Source organism: Ammospiza caudacuta, chromosome 5 (assembly GCF_027887145.1).
Source record: "Ammospiza caudacuta isolate bAmmCau1 chromosome 5, bAmmCau1.pri, whole genome shotgun sequence".
Taxonomy (NCBI): domain Eukaryota; kingdom Metazoa; phylum Chordata; class Aves; order Passeriformes; family Passerellidae; genus Ammospiza; species Ammospiza caudacuta.
In genome coordinates, this window is record NC_080597.1 from 35,262,206 (window position 1) to 35,275,645 (window position 13,440).

Sequence of the window (13,440 nt, forward strand, 5' to 3'; positions counted from 1 at the left end):
GAGTGGCCCCTACTGACTGATGGACTGTGCCCTTGGCACCAGCTCCATGTCACCGCCAAGCACCTCTGGCTCCTCCAGGCAGGGTGGCATGGCTGTCTGTCACAGAGTGCCCACACAAAGAGCCTCTACAGGGCAGGATGTCAGCATGGACAGGCTCCCTCCGCGGCCTGCCAGGTAAGCACCCCCCATGGGGCCATGGCTGCCATGCCAGGCCGCAGCTGGAGTGAAAGCCAACCCCCGTACCGCTCCCCCAGCCGTGCCTTGCTGCTGGCTACTGTCACTGTTGGGCAGTGCTAGAAGGCACAGCAAAGTCAGGACAGGGACAAGAGACCAAGGCAGGGCCACCAAGTACAGGCAAAAGACATGCTCATTGTGCTCCTGTATAGCAACAGGGCTGGCAGGGGCAGGAGGCAACAGCAGGCATGGAAGCACAGGGTGAGAAGGCACGTTAACGGAGACGGTCAGCGAGGGCAACAGAAAAGAGAGAAGGACCTCATGGAGCAGAACCCCTGTGCATCGTCCTCAAATGGCTGCGAGAGACATGGTGGCCAGCACAATGATCCTGTGCATGGACTGCAGCAGAAGCAGTCTGGGAAGGCACAGTGGCAGGGTCACAAGTGCAGCAGGAATTGGAAGCAGCAACCACTACAATGCACTGAGTCCCTCCAGCAAGACCAGGCAGGTGAGCAGAGCGGCAGTGATGAAAAGAGCGAGCTGCTCTGGAACGCAAAGAAGGGCTGCTGGATCACAACCTCACATCTGCCAGCAGCAATTCGGCGAGAGGCAAGAGCGCGCCTGCGGCCCATGAACCTGGCAGGATACCGGCTGCCAGGGATGTGCACGCCCCACAACACCAACCAGTACTTCATGGGCCACCGCGAGTACAGAGAGGAAAGACAAGCGGCGGTGGAGATGTCTGGAGAAGTTAGTGACTGCAGCACTGAAGATGAGGATTTCCCTCTGATGGCTGCTTTCCCTTCCACAGATCAGTAGGCTGAAGGCACATCAGCAGAAGAGGAAGAGGAGAGCACACAGTCTGCCTGCCAAGACTGCAAGTGCCAAGACGATCTCGTGTGAAACCCAAACCAGAGTGACAGCACAAGGAAAGTGTCTGACTTGTAAAATCATCAGCTATTAAGAGCAGGGAACTGTTTGACATTCAGCTCCCTAAATAAATATATATATTTGTATACTTCTAACCCCACTGCCTACTGTCTAATGATTCACATACACTAAGAGAGGCTTGGCAGAATAAGAACCAGAAGAAGGTTAGCATTGCATATGCCAAAGAGGTCAAAACTGTTACCCTAGAGATTTAGAGAACCTTTGTTCCCCTCAGATATATATATCCCGTTCAGGAAGGTTTTTTTAAGTTATACTGAAGTATTAAATATTTTATTATTATATTATATATGTATTATTATTAACATAATATTTAAGTTATTATGTTATACTGAAAAGAGAAAGCCTAACTAGATGATGAAATTTCAAAAAATCCCGAAATGGTTTTCAGCAAATATTTGCAGGAGTCTTAGGATGAGGGAAGAGACGAGGATCTGACTCCATGTTTCAGAAGGCTTTCTTTATTATTTTATGATAAATATTATATTAAAACTATACTAAAAGAATAGAAGAAAGGATTTAATCAGAAGGCTAGCTAAGAATAGAAAAGGAAAGAATTAATAACAAAGGCTTGTGTCTTGGACAGAGTCCGAGCCAGCTGACTGTGATTGGCCATTAATTAGAAACAACCACACGAGACCAATCACAGATGAACCTGTTTCATTCCACAGCAGCAGATAATAATTGTTTACATTTTGTTCCTGAGGCCTCTCAGCTTCTCATAAGAAAAAATCCTAAGGAAAGGATTTTTCATAAAATGTGTCTGTGACAAGCAAACATCAGAACGGAGGCTTTTTGAGCATTAAAAGAAAAAACAAAAAAGAGAGTACTTGATAGATAAATATACTTTTTGCTATAAACAGACACTACAACTTGTTCATCGATGACTGAAGTGTGCATTTGCATATATACAAGCAAATTAAACGCATTGCAAAAAAATAAGAGAGAACAAAAAAAATCGTTTAGATCACAGACCATGCACCTTGACCTGTCATGAATGCTCATGTGGTTTTCCTTTTAGAAGATCTCAAATACAGAGGGTTGGTGATATGCCACAGCTTTGCTTTTTAAGGTGGCTGAAATTATAGCCATGGACACCATCACAAATATACTAGTATTCCCAAGAGTCAAATCTCTTGGCTTAAGAAGCTGCTTGAGAGAGAATGATGCTGATGTAGTCTGGGGATTTTAAATGGGGAGAAGGCAAAATGTTAGTGGGAAAGGCTATGGATCTGACCCTTGTATTTGTAGCTAAAGATAAAATGAGGTGCCCATAAGCCTTTTTTAACTTTGGTCTAAGTTGAGAGAAGATTTAAAACTCGGTTTGTTATACAAGTATTAAATTTTTCATGCTTCTAGTGAAAAAAATCGCTATAAAATAAAATTTTATAATTAAATAAATTAAAATCAATATTAAATACAATGTTGCTGTAGATGTTGATAGGCTTTATGTGCAAAGCAACTATATATATTTGTATATATAAATAGACATATTTAAATTTCTTGAATCCTTCATAAAAGTAAGTGCCTACCTAGACCTATGGATCTATTTTTCTTCTTTGGCCTTTTTTCTCCAAATAATTTTTAAAAGTCCTAAATTCTGCTCCTGAAGTTCACCTTTAATCTTATAATGCCTTAATACTTTTTGGTCTTCCTCCTTCACAGTCTTCTTCACTGCTAGCTAATAGAAACCATCTTAAACTATTAGAACTTGAACATTTAGCAGGATGCAAATCTCTTATTTGGCAGAAAGCCTCGTTTTTAGCTCCCATATCCTGTCATAGCCCTCAAGATGATATCCTGGACTGTAATAAGATAGGGTGGTGTTGAGAGTGAGAGGGAGTAGGAGAGAGGCAGTAAAGCAAGAAAAGCTTTGATATGCCATAAACTAATGAGCAGAAGTTTATGCTAGACTTATCAAACCCTTGCTTAATTGACAACCATGAAACTACATTTATTCCTCAATCAGTGTAATTTTCTATCTTTTTATTGTCTGCAAAAATGACTTCAAATTCACTAATTATGAATAAAAAAATTGTATAAATGCAAGGTTTATAGTCTCTATGGTACATTTTTGTCTTTGAAAGACAATAAAAACCTTCATAAAACTTTGGCCTGCAAAAGGGATCTTGATAGACTGCAGCACTGGGCAATCATTAATGAGATGAAATTTAACAAGTACAAATGCCAAATTCTGCTCCTAGGAAGAGTAATGCTGGGCACAAGTATAAACTGGAACAAGAGTGGCTGGAGAAGCAGCCCTGCAAGAAAGGATATGTGGGTGCTGCTGGGCAGCAGGCTTGACACAAGTCAGCAGTGAGTGAACCCTGTCAGCCTAGAGGGCAAAAGGCATGGGGTGCATCAAACACTGCATGACCAGCTGGGAAAAAGAGGGGATTGTCCCACTGTGCTCAGTGTGGGCTTACCTGGAGCACTGTGTGCAATCCTGGGCCCCACAATTTCAGAAGGTTGTGGAGATCCTTGAATACATCCAGAGGAGGGCAACAAAGTTGAGGAAAGGGCTGGAAGGCTGATGATTTTGGGCTTGTTTAATTCACAGAAGAGGAGGCTCAGATGCTGTCTCATTGCTTTCTACAGCTTCCCAAGGAGGGGAAGGTGCTGGTCTCTTTTCCAGGTATCCAGGTACAGGATAGGATGCATGGGAACCAGGATGCATGAAGTTTGAATATCTGCCAGGAGAGTTTAGCCTGGACGTTGAGAAGCATTTTTTTACTGAGAAGTCAGTCAAACACTGACAGAGGCTTTCTAGAGAGTCGGTTGAGGTTCCAGGCCTGTCAGTGCTTACGAGGCATTTGGACAATGGCCTTAACCACATGCCTTAACTTTTGGTCAGCCCTGGAATGGTCAGGCTGGTGGACTAGACGATCATTGCAGGTCCCTTCCAATTTAAAATATTCTATTCTATTCTATTCTATTCTATTCAGTTGTAAGGTTACCAAGAACTGCAGCATCACAAAAACAAAAAATGGAGCTTCCTTAAAGGAATTTCAAATGTAGTTCTCAAGTAGTTTGCATTCTAATTCAGACTGTTTCTATTCAAATTTTCTTACTTGTTTTTTTCAATTGAAAGACTGAATTTGTTTTTTCAATTGAAAGATTAAGATTAGCAATTTTCTTTTATGAAAAAGTAAGATTTGTCCAATTTATTTAATTTTATTTTGTAATGGCTGAATTTATATTTCAACATCAGTTAGCATGCAAAATTCAGGGGAAAAAAAAGGCTTCTTAACTCCAAAGTTCTTTGGTCAATGTAATACCAAAGCTGGAATTGCTGATTCCCTTTCTCTCTTTTGTTATTGCACTAGAAAAGATGACTGCACCACAGCTAGTACAAAATATTTTTCATTTTGATATACAGTCAAATGACTTCAAATTATTACAGAGTATTTTCTCCATTCACAGTGTACAAATTGTATGTCATCTTTTTCAGTTCAGTGGTGGACTACTGACACTGAACTGGTCACAAGAGACTTTTATTAAAGACTCTAAAACTGCATAAGACTCTTAAACTATATAACTTTAAAAGTTATGAGGTTGAAATGCCTTTCTTCAAAATTCTGCCATTATTTATGTATATATTAAAAAATTAGTCTTCTAGAAGTATGTGTAATCTGACAATAAAACTGTTTAAATCCCAAGATTTGAATATCTGAATTTTTCATCTCTTTCATCTACTTTTGTGATAGATTGGGAAAAACAGCTATGGGTACTGCTCAATAATATGGCAGAGAATGGTTTAAATATTGAATTTCTGTCTGAAATGATTCTAAGGAAAATCAGCTTATTGCACTTTTAAAATATTCATCTTCTGACAAAGAAGCTACAGTTGTAGGAGAAGAGCTGTTCAGGACTATTACTTTATCTCAACAGCATAAGGAAAAATTTGTGGGTTTTTAATTTACTGCTGTGAATAGGAGAAATAAAAAAGACAAAAAGTAGAAAATATTAATAGTAAAGAGTCTGGGTAAATTCTGTTAAAGGGATTGATTGATTATAATGGTACCTCTAGAGGGTATGAGTTACACATATGAATTTCTAGTGAAAAACAATAGCTGAGAGAAAATAACAGCGTCTTCCTCCCCTCCTCCTCTTTTTTTAGAGAAAGAGTTTGCTCTAAAGTGCTCTCGCAGCTAAGAGGATGAATCAACCCTAACTTTATGACAACATTTTGAATTTCTCCAATTTATCAAACTACAATTTAAGTTCCCCAGACAACCAGCAGCTAATAATTTCAAGTTGTCTAAATACTTTCAAATTTGTGGCACACACCAGAAGGCCTCCCAAATAAAACTTCTTAATATCTCCCACAATACACACTTCCTAAAACAGGAATTTATTGTGAATTGTGTTGTAACAGGTATTTCTGATGACATCTGATGGTACCTAAAGATCAGCTTGGTGTTTACAATAAACAAAGCTCATTACACAAAAATCTAAATCACTAATATTTTGACTGTACTTAATTAAATATATACTCAATTTAGTAAATGAGCCTGACAGAATATTGCTATGGAATGCCATTAATGGCAGTTCACAGACCTGGCACTATCTCTCTATTGCACACTAATGAAAGATACAAGACCACTTTTACTACTCCTTATATCCTAGCAGTGGTGCCTGACAAGAGAGACCCATTCTTCATTCACCAAACAGGATCTTGATAGAACAAGGACCTTTCTGCTCCTTCTCCTCGGGAGGAGATCATACACCACAAAGGTGGTGTCTCTTCCTTTCCATGGTATTATGTGCCAGAGGCCAGAGATCAGGGTGATCAGTGTTTCATTTTAGGTAGTGCATGCAAAGAGTGGCCAAATAAAAGCTGAGAAGAACCTTGCAGCCATTAATTTAGCATTTTGGTAAAGAGTAGAAAAGGCTGAGGCAGATCTTATAAATGTGTGTGAACATCCAAGGAAGACAGTACAGAAGACAGAGTTGGAGATTCTTCTTAGTGGTGCCCAAATGGTGGCCAGAAGTAAGGGGCACAAATTGAAATTTAAGCAATTTTGTGTAAATATGAGCAATACTTACCACCTCAGTGAGGGTGGTCAAACACTGACTCAGATTGCCCAGACAGGCTGCGGCATCTCCACCTCTGGATCTTTAAGACCTGTCTTGGGCAACCTGTTCCAGCAGACCTTGCTCTGAGCACTGAGGATCCACAATCTCCAAATGGATGTGAGGCTCAGCCATTGTGTGATTCTGTAAGCTCTTAACTTGGCTGTATTTTTGTCCTTTAGCAGCACAGATTAGTTGCTAAGCACTACTTTAGCAAATCTGTGATTCCACTAAAAAAACAGTGCCACACCATTAATTGAGAACATAGTAATTCTCCCTTGCATTTACCTTCCTACTGATCATGAATGAACTTTTCAAAAAGTAATAAAATTCCTGCAGGAATTACAGTTTAAATGAGAGGTATGTCTTGGAAGATACATCTGAAACGTGAACATTAAACAAATTATGTCACATAGATTTAAGAAATTGCACCATTAAGGATATGCTTAGAAGAAATCTCAACAATGAAAATGTGGTTTCGGTTAAGTTTTTTTTGTAAATGAGATATCTTCATGATTTATGCTTTATTATGTATTGATATCATTACAAAAACACAAGAATGCAACACCTTTCAAAATTCATGAAATCTAATCTGGGACTGCAAAGCCCCAGACTGATTATCACTCTGTCTGACTGCTGTTATTGCTATGTCAGAATAGAGATTTGGGCACCTTGCTTTGATAAATGTTTAGGAGATAAGTATCCAGTATTTGAAAATGATATAGTTGTTTACAAAGATTGCAATTAAATTACTTTCATATTCCAGCCTTCCCCATCCAGGAGTTTTACATCCATGGTAAGCACTTTCTCTAAAGCCATCTTTCTCCCAAACTTATGTTTTCTATTTAGACTCCTTACTCAGTCATCTTCTCTAATATTCCCAGACTGAGTTGTTCAGTGTTTTCTCTGTTCCCACCCCGAAATAAGGTATGCTGTGTCAGTAGGCCTCAAGTCCAAATGCAGCTTCAGAGACTTTGTTGCTATCTGTTTGTCTTTTCTTTCTGTGTTTGAGCCAACTTTTCTCCCCTCCTGGTTCGAACTTTCTTGTTGGTAGCAGCACAGCTGTGAGCTTCTTATTCTGAATTTAGTCCACACTCCCAAGTCAGCCCACAAGGGATCAGAGTTGCCCAAATCCTTTTGTAGCCCTTTCAACCCTGCCCTGGAATATGAGCTGGCACGTGTCCATGTGGATAGCACTCATGTACTCAGAGCAAGTGGGATCTTCAGCCAAACTGTAAAACCTTTGCAGACTTCCTATAGTCATAACTAAACTGCACTTCTTTTTTAAAGGTTCATAAATGTAAGAAAAAATATTGATGTATTTTTCATTCACAACAGAAGAGGTGTAAAAGGCAAAACTTCATACTTCAGTTCAACATCAAGTTCCTGCCCTTCAGAGGAAGTGCAGGAGGCTGAAAAAGAAAGAGCACAAGTATTTTTAACAGGTACATGACACTTTTTCATCTTCTCAGAAACAGCTAAAATAAATTTGATTATAAGTTTCCCAAAGGTTAAAACAGAAGAATATATCTAAGATGGAAAATTTCAGTCCAAGCTCAGTTACAAACATCTGAAGACAGGATGCTATAAGTGACAATTACAACTGATAATGGGTAATGCTTAAAATTAAAAATTAGTGAGCTACCAATGAAAACTGCACATATTTTAAATAATTGTTCTCCCATGAAATTACACCTGAATAAAAACAGATTTTGAGAACACAACAGGATACCATATGGAATAAAAACTTTGGTGTGTGTCAAGCTCTCCATACCTAAACCTGTGATGGGAATCATCCCACCTCTTTAAATATAAAAAAAAATCCATTTTCCCCTCCAGGACTTTAAGAACATGGTCCAGACACAAATGAAAACAAAAATGATCTTCAGCCCTGAAAGTGTAAGATAGGTTCTTCAGGTCATTGAGCAGAAATCCATGCCTCATCCACAGCATGGCTGGCTTTAGCTTCAGAAGTAAAAGGTGGTTTCTGAGGCATAATGGAGTTCGAATTACTGTAACATTTTGGCAGACTAACGCATTATGGAAATATTAGCAGGAGACAGTATTTACTTATCCACTTCAGATGCCCACAGAAAATTTTTGTAATCTAGGTAGGAACAAGCTGTACAGAGCCATGAGTTATGAGGTTTTCAGTCAGAGGATTGGACAGGTTGTGATAGCTACAACAAATTTGAGGTCCCAGTACTATACAGTTTCTTCAGAACAGTGGTTTAAATTAAATTTAAATTTAATTTCAATTAAATTAAATTGATTTTTTTTAAGTTCTTTTGAATGGGAAACATTTGGATGGAAATCCTAGAGTTATTACAGAGACAGCCTGACACAACAAGATTGAATGCATTAACCAAAGTAAGGTCGTGGGCTTGGGGAGAGAGTTCTTGTGGTGCTGTGTTGTTAGTTTTTGTTTATTTTCTTTTATCCCTTCTGTATGCGAGTAATTTCCAGCCCTTACATTTTGCTCTTTCATTTCAGAACACGTTGCTCCCGATTGTGGAGGAGGAACTGCTCCCGGCCGGCGGCGCTGCGAGCCCGGGATCCCGGGGAGGGAGGCGGGAGGCGGGGACGGAAGGGGCAGGCGGAGGGAGGCCGGGGCAGCCGGGGGAAGGCAGGGGCAGCCGGGGGCAGGCAGGGGCAGCTGGGGGAGGCCGGGGCAGCCGGGGGAAGGCCCGGGCAGGTGATGTGTCCCGGAGCTCCTGCCCGCTCCGCAGCAGCGCCTCGCTCGCAGGCCCCGCGCAGCGCCAGCCCGGGGCTGCCCGGCTGAGGCCGCGCTCAGCCGCGCCCAGGGAGCTGCCGAGCAGGGCGGCAGCGGCGTTTCGTCACTGTCGCTTGAACACGTATTTGTCACCACCAGAGTGGCAGGCCCTTTGCAGCATAAAAGGTTTTATTTGTGGTTGTCGCTTTTTGTCAGATCCGAGCTTTCATTCCTGGCATTGAAACCGGTCTCTGTTCAGCAGAGCTTTTAACACCAAGCCCCTGTAGCCTGAAAGGAACAGATTAAATCCTTTCAATTTCCCTAACAAATGGCACCTGGGCACTCAGGCATTACATTATTTGGGGAGGGAAGGGACAGTCATTTTTGGACAAGTCTTTAATAGCCTTAATGGTTAAGAAACAAAATAGTTCAAGAAAGCATGAATAATCTGCCCTCAGCCGCGTAAACCCTGAATTTCAATCTCCACTCCAGTCCTGGCATTCTGAATGGTGGTGAGTTGCCAAACAAATTTAAACTTTGATTTTTCTACAGGCAAAACAGCAGTCTTTTACCTGAGGCTGCTGGATATGCCAGCGTGTTTAATCCACTCATAAACTGTTTAGAAAACTCGGGATGCATACTGCAAAAGAAATAAAAATATCTGTGTATCCAGGAGTCATCCCAGCTCTTGTTTCAGGCAGGGAGTGATTTTAACTGTTAGTGTGAAGCAAGAACTAAAAATCAAGAGAAAAGGCTGGTTTCAGCCCCAAAGAGAATTGAGGGTTGAGAGTGGGAGGAGAAAAATTTGAAGCCAGTAAAATTTCCTGGGAAGTGAAAAGCATCAACCCCCTGTATTTCACTGCTGGTGGGAGTAGTACAGCCTTTCCATCTGCTCATCTCTGGTATGCAGAGCTAGTCAGAGAGCCCAACAGAACATTTTCCTGCTTCAAAACACAGTTTGTCAAAATTAAAGCATAGGTCTGGTTCACAATGAAAAATTGTCACTGTTTAGAAAACAACAATGGTGACAGAGGGGAGATTCCACTAAAAGCAAAATGGAACATGTTATGGTTTTGTTTCCAATTAATTTTTCATTTCTATTAGTATGAGTTTTAGGAAACTGAATTATCTATGAATTATAAGACTAGCACCAAGTTACATCATACACCCCAAAATATTGCTAAAAATGACTATTATATTCCACTGCCATGTCATCTGGATATGCCATAAAGGGTGCATAAGAGCTACTTTAAAAATGTTTTGAAGACTTAAAAAAAACCCTACGCATTGATTTTTTTAATGTCATTATCTCTATAGAATAGTGCTTGAGAGGATGAAACCATCCTGAATTCATTAAGTGCAGCGATTACTTTATGCCCACACCCCCAAAAAAAGAGAGTGATTTGTTTAGAAAGATACCAGTAGCTGGTGCAATACGCCACTGAATTTGGCAGTTGGATTTAAAAAAAACCCCAGTTTTACCATTCTAGAGCTGAATTTTCTCCTTTTTAGCCTCAGTAAAATAAGGGTTAGAGATACCTTGTGCTCAAATGTAAAAGCAAACCTACTTAAAATAGATTATCTGTGGGGACAGAGACAAATCAAAATATAACAGTAACTTTCAGAAAAAGGGGATGCTTGGCCAGAAAATGTCTGAGATCATGGAAGGTTCATGAGAGCTTCATGCACTGGAAGAGAAAAATAATAAACTGTTCTCAGAAGTCTTTGTCTTCAAAAGGTTGCCTCTTTCTTAGAAAGAACCAAGCTTACAAAGACTTTTTAAAGGCTAGCAAATTGTCCTGTTTGCTGTGGCAAATGTCATAATGGAAGGTGCAACAAAATTACTCTGCTATTCACGTGACTTTATGGGAAGGAAGACCTGCCAGGAGCTAAACTGCCTGGCTATATTTTATCTTTTCTCCCTGCCTTCAGCACCCAGCCCATGACAGAAGGCAGCTGAGTAGTTTTCTAGATGAATTACAAAACTCCAAAACACATCAAGCTTAATTTTCAGGCTATATTACTAAGAGTGGCATTTATACCAGTGGAACTTTATACAGATATACATCATCCATATTATTTAAAATGCATGCAGATTTGTCTTGATCTTTCCACCAGCTTTTTCTGCTGTCTTGCCTAATTATCAAAGTGATGTCTTGCCCCTAGAGAGAAAGTAATTTGATATGTTTTTCTAGTTGCTGCAGTAGCTGAGTCATAATACATGGTTTGTGAAATTACATCCTTTCTTTGGTGATGGCAATAAGATAGAGGGAGCTGCATGAATTAGTATATACGTAGGAGAGATTCAGAGAAGAGAAAGATTTTGGCAAGGCAAAGTCTACTTTTAATGCACAGAAGTGTCTCTATGGTAGAAAAGAAGACTAAAAAACCCACTGGCAAACTAATGGTTTTGGCAGAGCATTTCTCCTGGAACCATGCTTTGGTGTGATTTGTCTCTAAAAAAATCCCTTAGATAATATACTAAAGTAACTTGAAAGTACTTCTTGTACATTTTTACAGCCCTAAGCACGTAATTTCAGAGAATCATGTTTTAAAAACCTAGGACTATTTTAAGAAGAAGATGGCTAATTAGAACAGACATGTCCAGAAATTGCATAACTGCAGTAGCATACAGAAAAAAAAAACAACTTCAAGGCAAACTTTTTTTCCTGTTTTTCCAGCAATTAATCTTTTAAATAAATGCCTATACTGATTAAGATAGCTATCTTGGCCAAATAATTAATTAAGAAAGCAATCAAACAGAAGGCATAAGTGAGCAGAGTCCTATGACTGGAGGGCTTTTTAATGCTGCACATGTTCCTACCAGTCAGCATTTTCTTTGAAAGGCTGGAACAGCCTTGTTTGCTCTTCAGTGACAGATTAAGCACAGATGGCAATTCAACAGCCTTGTCTGCACATGTTGGCCCAGAGAACGTGACCTGCATCTGTTTTAAGCAAGAGACTAATGCGTTTGCTCAAGACACCAGCAGGCATTGCTGAGTAATCCTTGGATTCTCACAACAGCCTCTTTTCTTGCCTCCGAGACTTCTCCACTGTGGAAGAGCAGGTGCTCATACGTGCTTGCTCTCGGTTGAATGATGGCTTTCTGGAGCATAGTTGAAATTTCTGAGAGATTTTTTTGTGGAGAATATGGAAATGAGCATATTATATTTTAGAGAAAGGTTAGTGGATGCTATGCCACAAAAATCTTGTTTTTAATATGTAGTCATATTAATTATGAAAGCAGGCTATGATTCAAATGTGCTTTTTGAATAAAAATCAAAATATTTGTTGAAAGTCTAAGAAAATTTACTCTGTACATGTACAGCATTATTTGCAGACCAGTATTTTTGTGAAGTAAACACAAAATCTACATATAGCAAGTTTGCCATCAACTAAGCAAACAAAACCCCTTTAAAGTTTCCTTATTGTATAAATTTCTATGTAACACTGGATAAAACTTAGCACATATTCAGTCCTTTGTTCAGAAGGAACAAATTGGTAAGACATAATCAACATGGAAACTGAGGACTTTATGGATTTTCTGGAAAGAACTCTAAGGTACTATCCCAGAAATGTCAGATAAGGCTGAGATCCCAATGGCCAATGCTGGTGTCATTTGTTAGTTTTGGTGGGGTTTTTTTGGTTTTTTTTTTTCGAAATCTTAATGAAATCCTTACCTTAATTACTATTAAAAAAATAAAAGTTCAGTCACATTTTGAAGAATTGCTCAAGCTTCATGTTAGTGAAATGTCTATCTGGTTGTCACAGGTACTTTTTTACAAAATCAATCCTTTTTTCCACTCTGATAATATGGCATTACAACAGGATATGGTCACAAAATGTACATTTTGGGGGTTATGGCAGAACAGCTGAGGACTGCATCACAGCAATAAGGAGAAACTATTCATAATGTAGAGACAATTGTAAATTTTAGAAATTTTTGTTTTCAGATTATATGCATTGCTTTCAAGGAAAAGAAATGTCATAGTTTTCACACAATTCAGTTGGCACGACCTACAATTCAGCAGTTAATTTTAATACTGATATACTTAATATTTAAAATCCATTCATAAAACTCTTTAAACTCACAAATAGAGTTAACTTGAAGTTCAGTCTTAAGAAACTTAAAATGTAACAGGGTTTTGCAACCTATCCAGCTCTTTGCTATTTTTTTTCACTAGTTCACAAGGAGAACAGATATAAATTCTACAATTTTAAGGAACTAAGAACAGGAGATTTTGGAGTAAGAATATTAAATAATTTCTTGATACAAAATTCCTGAAATACATCCTTACACTCCAATGAATGTCTCAGGACACAGTATTCCTAAAACCAAGCTAAATGTTACTTGTTTTTGTCAATTTTCAGCATTAACACCTTGGACTTCATGAAAAATCAAACTCTTTTTCCTCTGGAGGTAATAATTGAACCTTGTAATATTTTTTCTTCTGAAATCAATCTCTGGAGCTATATGGCAAGACCTAATCAATAAAGATAATCTCTGATCAGTTTTTCTACTTTCCCTG